This window comes from Equus przewalskii, chromosome 21 (assembly GCF_037783145.1).
Source record: "Equus przewalskii isolate Varuska chromosome 21, EquPr2, whole genome shotgun sequence".
Classification (NCBI taxonomy): Eukaryota; Metazoa; Chordata; class Mammalia; order Perissodactyla; family Equidae; genus Equus; species Equus przewalskii.
In genome coordinates, this window is record NC_091851.1 from 10,838,947 (window position 1) to 10,849,064 (window position 10,118).

Consider the following 10,118-nt stretch of genomic DNA (forward strand, 5'->3'; position numbering starts at 1 on the left):
TTTGTTTCCTGCTAAGGTCTCACTGACTAGAAATGTGTCAGATGACCACTTAAGCTGCAAGGGAGGCTGGATGATATTTACCTTTTCCAGACTCTATGGTAGAGACAGCCAAGTGAGGAAATACTTGTGAATATGTTGGTCTAGCTAACCAGCAGTGATCCCACAGGGAAAATTCGAATATTTAATTTTTTCGTTTACTTTTGGTTTGCTTGTACTTCCCGATATTTTGGTAACAGATATATTTTGTGTTTTTATAATAAGAAAGAAACCAATTAAGGGCCATTGTTTTAAACATAATCAAATAAAAGACCTCAGCCTACTTTCTTCATATTGAGCATGATCCGAGAACAGTTTGATTACACATATGTTGCCTGGCTGTGATGTCTCTTTCTTTCATCTCCCAAACCAAGCAGAAGACTAATGTCTAACACTTGTAAAATGTTGACAAACTGTCACTTGTGACTTTGGGGAAATAAGAACCATGTCTAATTGAGTTATTCTATATTACATCCTCTGCAGATCAGTTTTTGGACAGTTGTTCTCTACCAAAAGGTCACATATAAGGAAGGAACGAGGTCCTGAGACACATGGAAACAAGTTCAAAAGCAGTAATGGCCAAACGTCAAACTTTGGTAAGGATGAGGATTGCAGGAAAAGTCTATAATCAAAATTCTGTTCTCTGAGTCAAGGAGAAAAATCACCCACTGTTGCTGACAAAGTGGCTGGTAAACAAGTAAAGAAGGTGACAAATGATGGCACCAGGAGATGTTGCAATCTGTAACATGTTACAGATTAGCTGGTGTTGTCCTCACTAATGAGGCCAGTTTTAGGGAGGGGGAAAAATGTGGCTTGATTTAGAGCTGATGATATCATGTGTCTAGTCACTGGAGATCAAAAGAAAGCTTGCCTGTAAAACATTGCTAATGAAATTGGAGCAAAGGGTAAGCTCCTCTCTTGGATGTGTCAAAGGGACGTCTTGCTCTGCACTAGGCCAGTGAGATGTGAGTCATAATACATTCTTTGGGATGTGGTTGTGGCCACGTGACCTCATATTCAACCCCACCTGCCGTGAACTCTGCAGATTTATCAATTGTGTGTATCAGTCCTGTTAATATCTGATGATTTGAAGACCAAATGGTTGTTTTCTTTTCCAACGATGTATGACTAAAGACTGCAGGTACTTTTTTGTGTGTTTTCTTGAAAAGTGGCTGTTGCATGCGTGCGTGTGCGTGTGTGTGTGTGTGTTGGTGATGCTGATGCGAAAAGTGTGGAGAGGCAATTAACTTTCATATTACCACTGTGTTAAGACTAGACTTTGAACAGCCCACCTGTGATGACTTAGTATCTTTTTCCTGAAACTAGAAACTAATACATGGAGGATGAATTAGCTACATCTTCCTTGGATAACTTGGAGGAATGCTGAGGGCACTATAAATTCAGGCAAGTCCAAGAAGTGAATGTCACATTCTTCACAGTGTGGAATTAGCACGAAGGAGGACAAAACATCCTTAGTGCGAAACCCCATTGAAAGAAAATTCTACCATATTCTGCAGCTCGGAAGAACTTCATCGTGGTAGAACTTTTCATTCTGTGTAAGGGCAAATTCTTTCTTAAATACAGTGGAAACCACTGGCCTTGCTTAGTTCCCTTCCGTTAAGTTCCGTGTGCCCGAATTTCCACAGATTTTCTATTTATAACACCACAGAGGTGCTGAAGAGCTGTCAGAGCCACACTCAAAACTTAACTGAAGCACTCACGTTTCCTTTCCTTCTGGCCTCTGGTTACTGAAAACATTTGCTGAAAATTGCTGTCCCACTCAAGAACTGTCAAAGGTAATTGTGTTGCGCAAAAGTTACTGAGAAGCATGAAATAATATGGTTACCACCTGGAGACCGAGTTAATAGAACCTGTCTGATGAGCTGCAAGCCTGCCACATGTGAACACGCTAGTTTCTGTCTGAAAACCACGACAGCATAAATTTGTGAGGAAGACGTGTATCAGAGGCCTCTTAGTGGCAATTTACGATACAAATCCCTATGTAGAGGGCAGTTGTCAGGTCACCAAATCCAGTGAGGTCTGAGGTTCTGGGGGTGGTGGTGAGGGGGAGGATGGGGGGAGCATTAAGCACGTTGGGAATGTGGACCTGTGTGGAGCAAGTAGCAGTACTCACTTCAAAAAGCAAGGTCTAGACTTGGCTACTCTCACAGCTGGCAATGACCCAAGGTCTAAGAAAATGAAAGTCAGAGGCTCAGGAGGTGAGGGGGCTAGAGAGTCTGTCTGAGGCACCCACCCTCCCTTTTTGCCTCTGGCCCACACTGTGCTCTTCTAGATGAGCAGGAATCTCTTTTCTGCTTAAAATTCTCCAGAGAGGGAAATCTTCCTTATTCTTGGGAGCTATTTTTAGGGTCTCACATCTTCCTTGAGATGGTTTTGAACTTCGAAGACCCCAAGAAACTCTCCCAAAACAGGTGCTGCTATTCATATGGCAAAAACTCCACTAAACCCCTAAATCCACTCATGGATTCCCTCGGGAGCATCTAGTTCTGTCTGAAACTGTCTTTTTGGGTCAGAAATTGTGGCTGTCAGGTTGTGAATCCAATGCCCTGGGTCAGCATTCTAATCCAGTAGTCAGGGTGTGGCTCAGGAAAGACGCATTGGAAGCAGGAGTTTCCAACTATGGGATCCAGGATGCACACTGGAACCATTCCAACATCGTTATAAAATCAACCAATGTTAGGAGTACCTGCTCTTTTTATCTTTGGTGATATTCACAGTTGAGCTTTTGAGGTAAGAAAAAAACCCCTTTGTTTCCCAAGCAGTCTCTAAATTGAAACCAGGGCTGGCTACATAATTCGTGGGGCCAGCGTAAAGTGAAAATGTGGGGCCTTTTTTCTCAAAAAGCAGGAAAAAAGCTTTTTTTCTTTCTTTTGTGACCTCTCTCTCAAGCTCTCACGGTGTTTTTTATTTGCTATTTTAATGTCACACTCCCTCCCTCAGGCACAAGGATGCTTGTGGGGTGAATATAGACCTTCATAGGAACCCAGAGCCCAGCCTGGCAACCAAGTATGTGGGGCACACGTGCCCAACCCCAAATCTCTCACCACCAGGCCCAAGGGGCAGAGGCAGCAGGAGTCTCGTGGTGGTGTCAGGGAGCAGGGAGCCAAGACCCCACAGCAGGGAAGTGAGGAGGCGGCAGGAGGGAGCATTGTGCATGGACCACTGCCCTATCGGACTTCACTCATGAAACACATATTCAAAGATGAAATTGTTATGATTTAAAAAATGGTGACCACAGCATTAAACCCCAGTGTGAGGCCCCCTTCTGAGTTTGGGGCCCTGTGTGACCTCACTGGTAGCACACCCATGAGGCCAGTCCTGGTTGGGACTCATTCCTTCTCAGGATTGTGAAAGCACCACATAACTCAATGGCCATTGGAACCTCATTGCTGGAATATTCTTACCTGAATACTTAATTCTCACTCTTTTCTATGTAATCTGTTTCTAATTCCTGAAAGCTTTTAGCATCTTCTCTTTAACCTCAGTATTCAGAAATTTCTCACTTGTGCACCTTGGTGTAAATTTCCCATCATTTATTGTCTGGAGCCCTCAGAGAACACTTTCAGTCTGGAAACCCACGTGTTTCTGTTCTGGGTCATTGTCATGCATTTTTTCTTTGATGCTTTCATTTCTCGCCTCTTTCTTCATGTTCTTTCTTTCTGCAACTCCTCTTGGTGGATGTGGGATTGATCATCTAATTTGCTTTCCTTTCTTTTCCTAATTTCTATCTCCTTGATCTTTGCCTCTTCTCTCTGGGAATTTTCCTCAACTTTCTATTAAACTAAAAAAAAAATTCCATGATCATTTTTTTCCAGTTCTTTTTTTTTCCCTCTTGAGTTGATCATTTTTCGTAGGAACCTGTTCTTATTTGGCTGCAATATCTTTTCTTATCTATTTGAGAATACTAATAATATTCATTCCTGTCTTAATTCTGTTCCTTTTTTTCTTTTTAACCTTGTTCTTTCACGTTGGAGACTTTTCACAAATATCTGGTGATATGTTTACGTGGTATAATAAAAATATTTGGTCTTTGTCCCTGTTTCCTGGCACAGAACTTCTAGAACCCTTGGCATCTCTAGAGTGAGAAGTGTCTTTGGTGTGCTAATGAGATGACCTTTGGCTGAGGGGTTCCTGAGTAGCTTCAGGATGGTGGCTGTTCTCCAGAAAGATCAAGCTGTGATTAGAGGGTTGGGACTCTCAGCTCCACCCCCCAACCTCTGGGGAGGGAAGAGAGGGTGGAGATTGAGCTCAATCACCAATGGCCAATGATTTAATCAGTTGTGTCTAGTAAGGAAAATTCCATAAAAACTCCTAAACCACAGTGAGAGATTCCAGGTTAGCTGAACACACGAAGGTGCTGGGAGGGTGGTATGCCTGGAGAGGGCAGGGAAGCTCTGTGACCCTCCCCCATACCCTGCCCTATGCTTCTCTTCCACTTGGCTGTTCCTGAGTTGTATCCTCTGTAGTAAACTGGTAACAGTAAGTAAAGTGCTTTCCTGAGTTCTGTGAGTCATTCCAGCACATTATTGAACTTGAGGAGGGGGTCATGGGAACCCACAATTTATAGCCAGTCAGTCAGAAGTATGGATGGCCTGAGCCTTGTGATTGGCCTCTACAGTGGGGCAGTCTTTTGAGACTGAGCCCTTTAACTTATGGGATCTGATACTAACTCCAGAGAGACAGTGTCAGAACTGAATTGAATTGTTGGACACTCAGTGGGTGTCAGAGAAATGGTGTTGGAAAAGGCACCATGTATTTGGTGTTAGTCTATATTCAAAAGTGAGGCACCACAATTGGATGCACTAATACCATGCATGGGGAAACTTCACCATAGGGTGATTGGGAGGTGAATCACCGATTCATTGAAGAACTCCCAAATGTCATTATCCATAGGTCTTTTCTCTGGACTGTGTAGGGGGAACTTGAATCTCCCGCCAGGATGTGTGTGTGTGTGCCTGTGTGTATGTCTGCACATGCGTGGGTAAGAGGAGTTCTGGAAGTAGGGTGGGGAAGGGAGATTGTGGAGTCCACAGTATGACATGTACACTTTTATTTCAGCCTTGCTTCATCTCTGCATTTCTCTGGGCCTGCTCCCCAAGTCCATTTATTCTGAATCACAAACCTTCAACTTTCTGCCAGGAAGCAATGAAAGGCTTGTTGCATGGATGCACACAATGGGAGAGGATACTTGACGGACTCAACCATGCTATGGGCAGACTTCCAGCAAATGCCCTTTTCCACCATGGGCTTTACTCTCACCTTCCTTCTGGAATTGTTGCTTATAAATACCGAGAAACTCAGAATTTCTTCAAGGTAAAGCAGCTCTGGCCTCATTTGTCTGCAAGCAATTGGCTTTCTCATTTTTCATTTGGCCAAGGTAATGACCATTCCTCTATCCATCGCTCACCTTCCAAAAATTTGTTGAAAGCACATATGGCAAATTGTCTCTCAATTCTCTTTGACCTTATTGATTAATTTGTTTTTTAAAATTCCTTGGCTTTTGTTTCAATGATATTTGAGTAGGAAGAAGAGATAGTCATGGTCAATTTCACTATTTTTAACTAGAAGTTTCCTTTAGAAATCTTAGTCTTTATTGGAGTCTAAACCCCTTCACTTTACTGTTGGATGAATCCTTGCTGTTTACTAAGTGAAATAGTAAACAATCTAGAGAAATAGTAAATTTCAGTCTATTTCTCACAGCCTATATATACTTATTTAAATACAATTCTAATAATCTTGGCTACTTAGTTTTCTAGTTTTTAGTAGATTAGAGGCAGAATCTAAGTGGAAATTAAATCTGATGTGGCTAGAGTCAGATATCCTGATAATATCAAGAAGATTAGCTGGCAGTCCAAAAGGTGACAGAAAGCTTATAATAAGTTAAAAGAACACATAATATTGCAACAGTTTATATTGGTACAAACAGTCCTGCACATTTCAAAATGCATTGCTGCATTAAAGTGTAATACTGATGCCATCCTCTTATTACAAAATCTTCTATGACTCCCCATTGTCTGTACCTATAAGTTTAATGTTCTCTCACTGTTCCATCTATTGCCAAACATATGACCTGTTGTTCCAATGAAACACCCTGCTCTATTTCACGCCTGTGAATTTCCATTTCAGAACTGTGAATTTCTTAGCCTGGTGCATCCTTTCTTGCCATGGCAAACCATCCTTTAAGATCCATTTGAATTCCTATGATGTTCTCTCCCTCCTTTCTCTTCTGCATCCCCACGGTACTTGTTCAGATTTATATAATAGCAAGGAATTTTGAACTTCTGCTTTACCTCTCCAATTGGATCATAAACACAAAATAGCAGGGGACATTGTAATGAACTAAATATATTCCCCCAAAATTCATATATTGAAACTCTCATCCCAATGTAATGATATTTGAAGGTGGGTGTTTGACAGATAATTAGGTCATGAGGGTGAAACCCTTATGAATGGCATTAGTGCCCTTATAAGAGGAGGCCAGAGAGCTAGCTAGCCCTCTTTCCACTGTGGGGACCTGGAATTGGCCACCCCAAGATATGTCTCTTTGGCATCAGGATTATTTAAGGCTGATTGCTTTGGATAAACTGGGACAGGGAAGGAGGCTATGAGGAATGGAACTTGCCCTTTGTTAGGACACATTTACGTTTGTAAGGTAAATCTCTATCTGTAAAAGGTGCCTCCCTCTCTGTACCAGGAAGAAGAAAGGAGATGACCTTCTCTCTAGAAACTCTTAATCAATACCAAAGGCAAGGACTTAAATCTGCATTTTATTGTGCTAGTCTGGTAACCTCCTGTAACTGACTTCCCTCCCCCTCCCAACTTTGGCATTTCTTTAAGGATTAAGCATCTTTCTTTAGGCTAGGAACTGATTGCTGTGCTCACCTGTGACCACCCGGCTCAAGACAATAGACTTGCCTCCTGCTACGCCCTCTGAGACAGCAGACCACTACCTGCTGTGTCCATCAAGCACTGTGCCGACAGGGCAATCTTGTGACTATTGTGGGAGGGACATTTCAATCACATGTGAAACACCCTGTTTGGGGGTATATAACCAGTATGTGTATCCCACTTCTTCGGTGTCCTTTCTTCCTTTGGGAAGAAATGCCCTGGGCCATGGTTCCTCATAAAGCTTTGTTTAATTTTCTCTTGCTATTCTGTCTCATGTGAATTTAATTCGTTCTCCAGCCAGACGAACCCACATTAGGGAAGAGGAAATGTCTTCCTCTCCTACACCACCATGTGAAGATACAAGAAGTTGGTAGTCTGCAAATCAGGAAGAGGGCCCTCACCAAGAGCCCAAGCATTTTGGTACCCTGATCGTGGACTTCCAGCATCCAGAACTGTGAGAAATAAATTTCTGATGTTTTTAAGTCACCCAGACTATGGTATATTTGTTATAGCAGCCCAGGCTGATTAAGACAGACATTACTCTTGGCATAATCCGTTGCCTGTGAATGCTTCTGAATAAATGTCTGTGGGATCCAATTGAAAGTATGATAATTGATGTTTAGTCCTCCAGGAAAGATCAAATAGGAATCTGTATTAAGATTTAATTAAGAAGATTCAATTAATTTAATTAAGAAGAAGGTAAATGTGTGATGCATTTTAAAAAGATTTCAAAAATAATAAAAAAAGGAAATAAAAAAGAAAAAAGAATGTATATAAATGGAATCATAGAGTATGTGACATTTTGAGATTGGCTTTTCTCCTCAAGATAATGCCTTTAAAAAAAAATAAAAATGAAACAAGAAATAAATTTTTATAATATATAAAGGGCATATTACTTTTAATTTATCGTAAAATTTATTTCTTGCTGATAGAACAATGAGGCACTATTTTTCACATGGACAACAATCCTTTTATGCCACCAAGCTGTTTAAGTTTGAATATTACATATGGAATGTCAACTACGTCTTTTAAAAGGAGGCAGGGGTAAAGGGTTGTGGCAGATGGGAAACAACTGTGAATATTTTTATTTCAGTGTGTTTTGGAGAGCAACTATGTGTTCCTTGACATAACTGACCTGTTCTCAAAATGTTTGGGATCGACCCTATCTTGCCATTGACTCATGTTGTAATTTCCAAGGTGCTTTTATCTTCACTTTGGATTGGTCTTTGATTAGGGGTGACTCCTGACACATTTGCTTTAAATTTCTCTCCCCTCCCCTGTCAAGTGGTTAATGATCTCAAAATGTCACAAGGCATTCTGCGGATTTCCCAGGAAGTCAAGTGTGGGGAGAACAATGAAACAAATGAAAAATGCAGAATCACCTTATTGGCAATTTCTCCATATACATGCCGGGCCAGCTTCACAGGTATGTGACTTGGGCAGTTGCACAGGCTGTGCTCAGGAGGGTCCTGTGCTTGGTTGAATGTTCTGCTGTTACTATCTTGACATTCTTAATAATTTTATCTTTTAACTTGTGTGGTATAAGTGGTCTGACAGGACAATGGGACATGTATGTGAGCAGAAGAGATATGTGCTATATGTGGGTCTGCTGTCCATTTGCAGATAGTATTTGCGATGGCCTGTGAATACAGAACTCTGGTGGACCCACGAGGCATGGGAGCCCAGCAAGATTCAAGCATATATGTCTGCAACATACAAAGTAAGCTGTAGTGCTGACAGTGCTGGAAGCCCACACTTTCCATTTAAACCAGAACTTGCTTCCAATACAGAAAGAAGAAAATGGCATTGTGAGAAACACGAATGACCAAGAAACCTTATCACATCCTATATTAGCTAATTGTGTATGCTGCAAATGACACAGAAGAAAAGAAAAAGATCAGACAATATATAGCTCCTTTTCCTTTCAGTCCTTCCTAACTCATTAGAAATCCCAAAATAGAGACTCTTGGTAGAATGTGAGTGTACGAAGAAATAAGATTAAAACATTTGAGTTAGTCTTTGCAGCATTTCCACTCTTCTGATAAGAACGAAATACATATTCATGTATGAGCTACGAAATACAAATTGTGTTTTTGGTGATTCCTCACACAAGTTAAATGCTCTTCTCTTTGCACTTAAAACTAGTGTTACACAATATAAAGATGAATGGTAAAATTTATGCTAATAACTTAAAATTTTAATTCTCCTTTACTTATAACGACATTACACAGTAAATAAAAAACACCATGACAAGTCAAGAGGGAAACCATGGAAAAGAGGGAAAAGCTTTATATTTTACTATCTTTAATGGCACTTTTTTCCTGCTTTTTGAACAAGGGCCTTGCATTTTCATTTTGTACTGGGCTTCACGAGTTACGTAGATGGCCCTGTAAGAAAGTATAGATTTTGACAGACAAAATCATAAGCTAGTACGTTTTCAAAGTAAGTAATGTCTATTTCAAGAACTACAAAGAATATTGTCAGAAATTGTCCAGGATGGGATAAAACTTTTTGTGATTTTCAGGGACGCAGTCAATGAGTGCTCAATGATGGCCGTGACCCAAGGGGAAGGTCACATTGAGCATTACCTGAGGATCAGCCCGCTCATAGTCATGAAACATGTTCCAGCCTCATTACATTCAGGAAGTCTCCCAACCCATGGGCTGTTCCCTGACAGAAACTAGCCCTCGTTGAAGACGAGAGACCCTTCATTCATTCACAAATATATATTGGCTATAGAATATTGCAAGGTGAACAAGACAGTCACAGTACTTGTCCTTGTGAAATTCACACACCAGTGTCATGGAACATAAATAAAGAAAGGAGTAAAGCAAAAAAAAAATACTTAAAAGCACAATGGAGAGTTTCCTGTTTACAGGAATTTGTATTAGTCAATAGGACTCTTGTTGCAAATGACAAAAAAACCCTCACTTCAAACTGGCTTAAGCAAAAATTTTAAAAAAGTGTTACAAATTCATATAACCCAAATCACATGAACTATGAATGAGGCAGAGGTGATTCTCCAAAAGAAAACTGAGCTAATTTTATTAGAACAGAGGGACTGGATACCCCACTACAGAATCTTTAAGCAAATCTTTTGATGATGTAGTAATCACTCCTGTTTCTAGTGGAACATTTACTTCAAAATGTTGGCATGATAGCTTTTCTTAAAT

The 10,118-nt window shown here is 40.7% G+C and overlaps 1 long non-coding RNA gene across 1 annotated transcript; it reads left to right on the forward strand.

Annotated features, from left to right (window-relative positions):
- Nucleotides 1-517: 517 nt before the first annotated feature.
- On the forward strand, nt 518-7,435 carry LOC139078147 (uncharacterized). Its single transcript, XR_011530955.1, has 3 exons — nt 518-632; nt 5,116-5,434; nt 7,243-7,435. It is a non-coding gene; the product is annotated as an uncharacterized lncRNA (long non-coding RNA).
- Nucleotides 7,436-10,118: the final 2,683 nt, after the last annotated feature.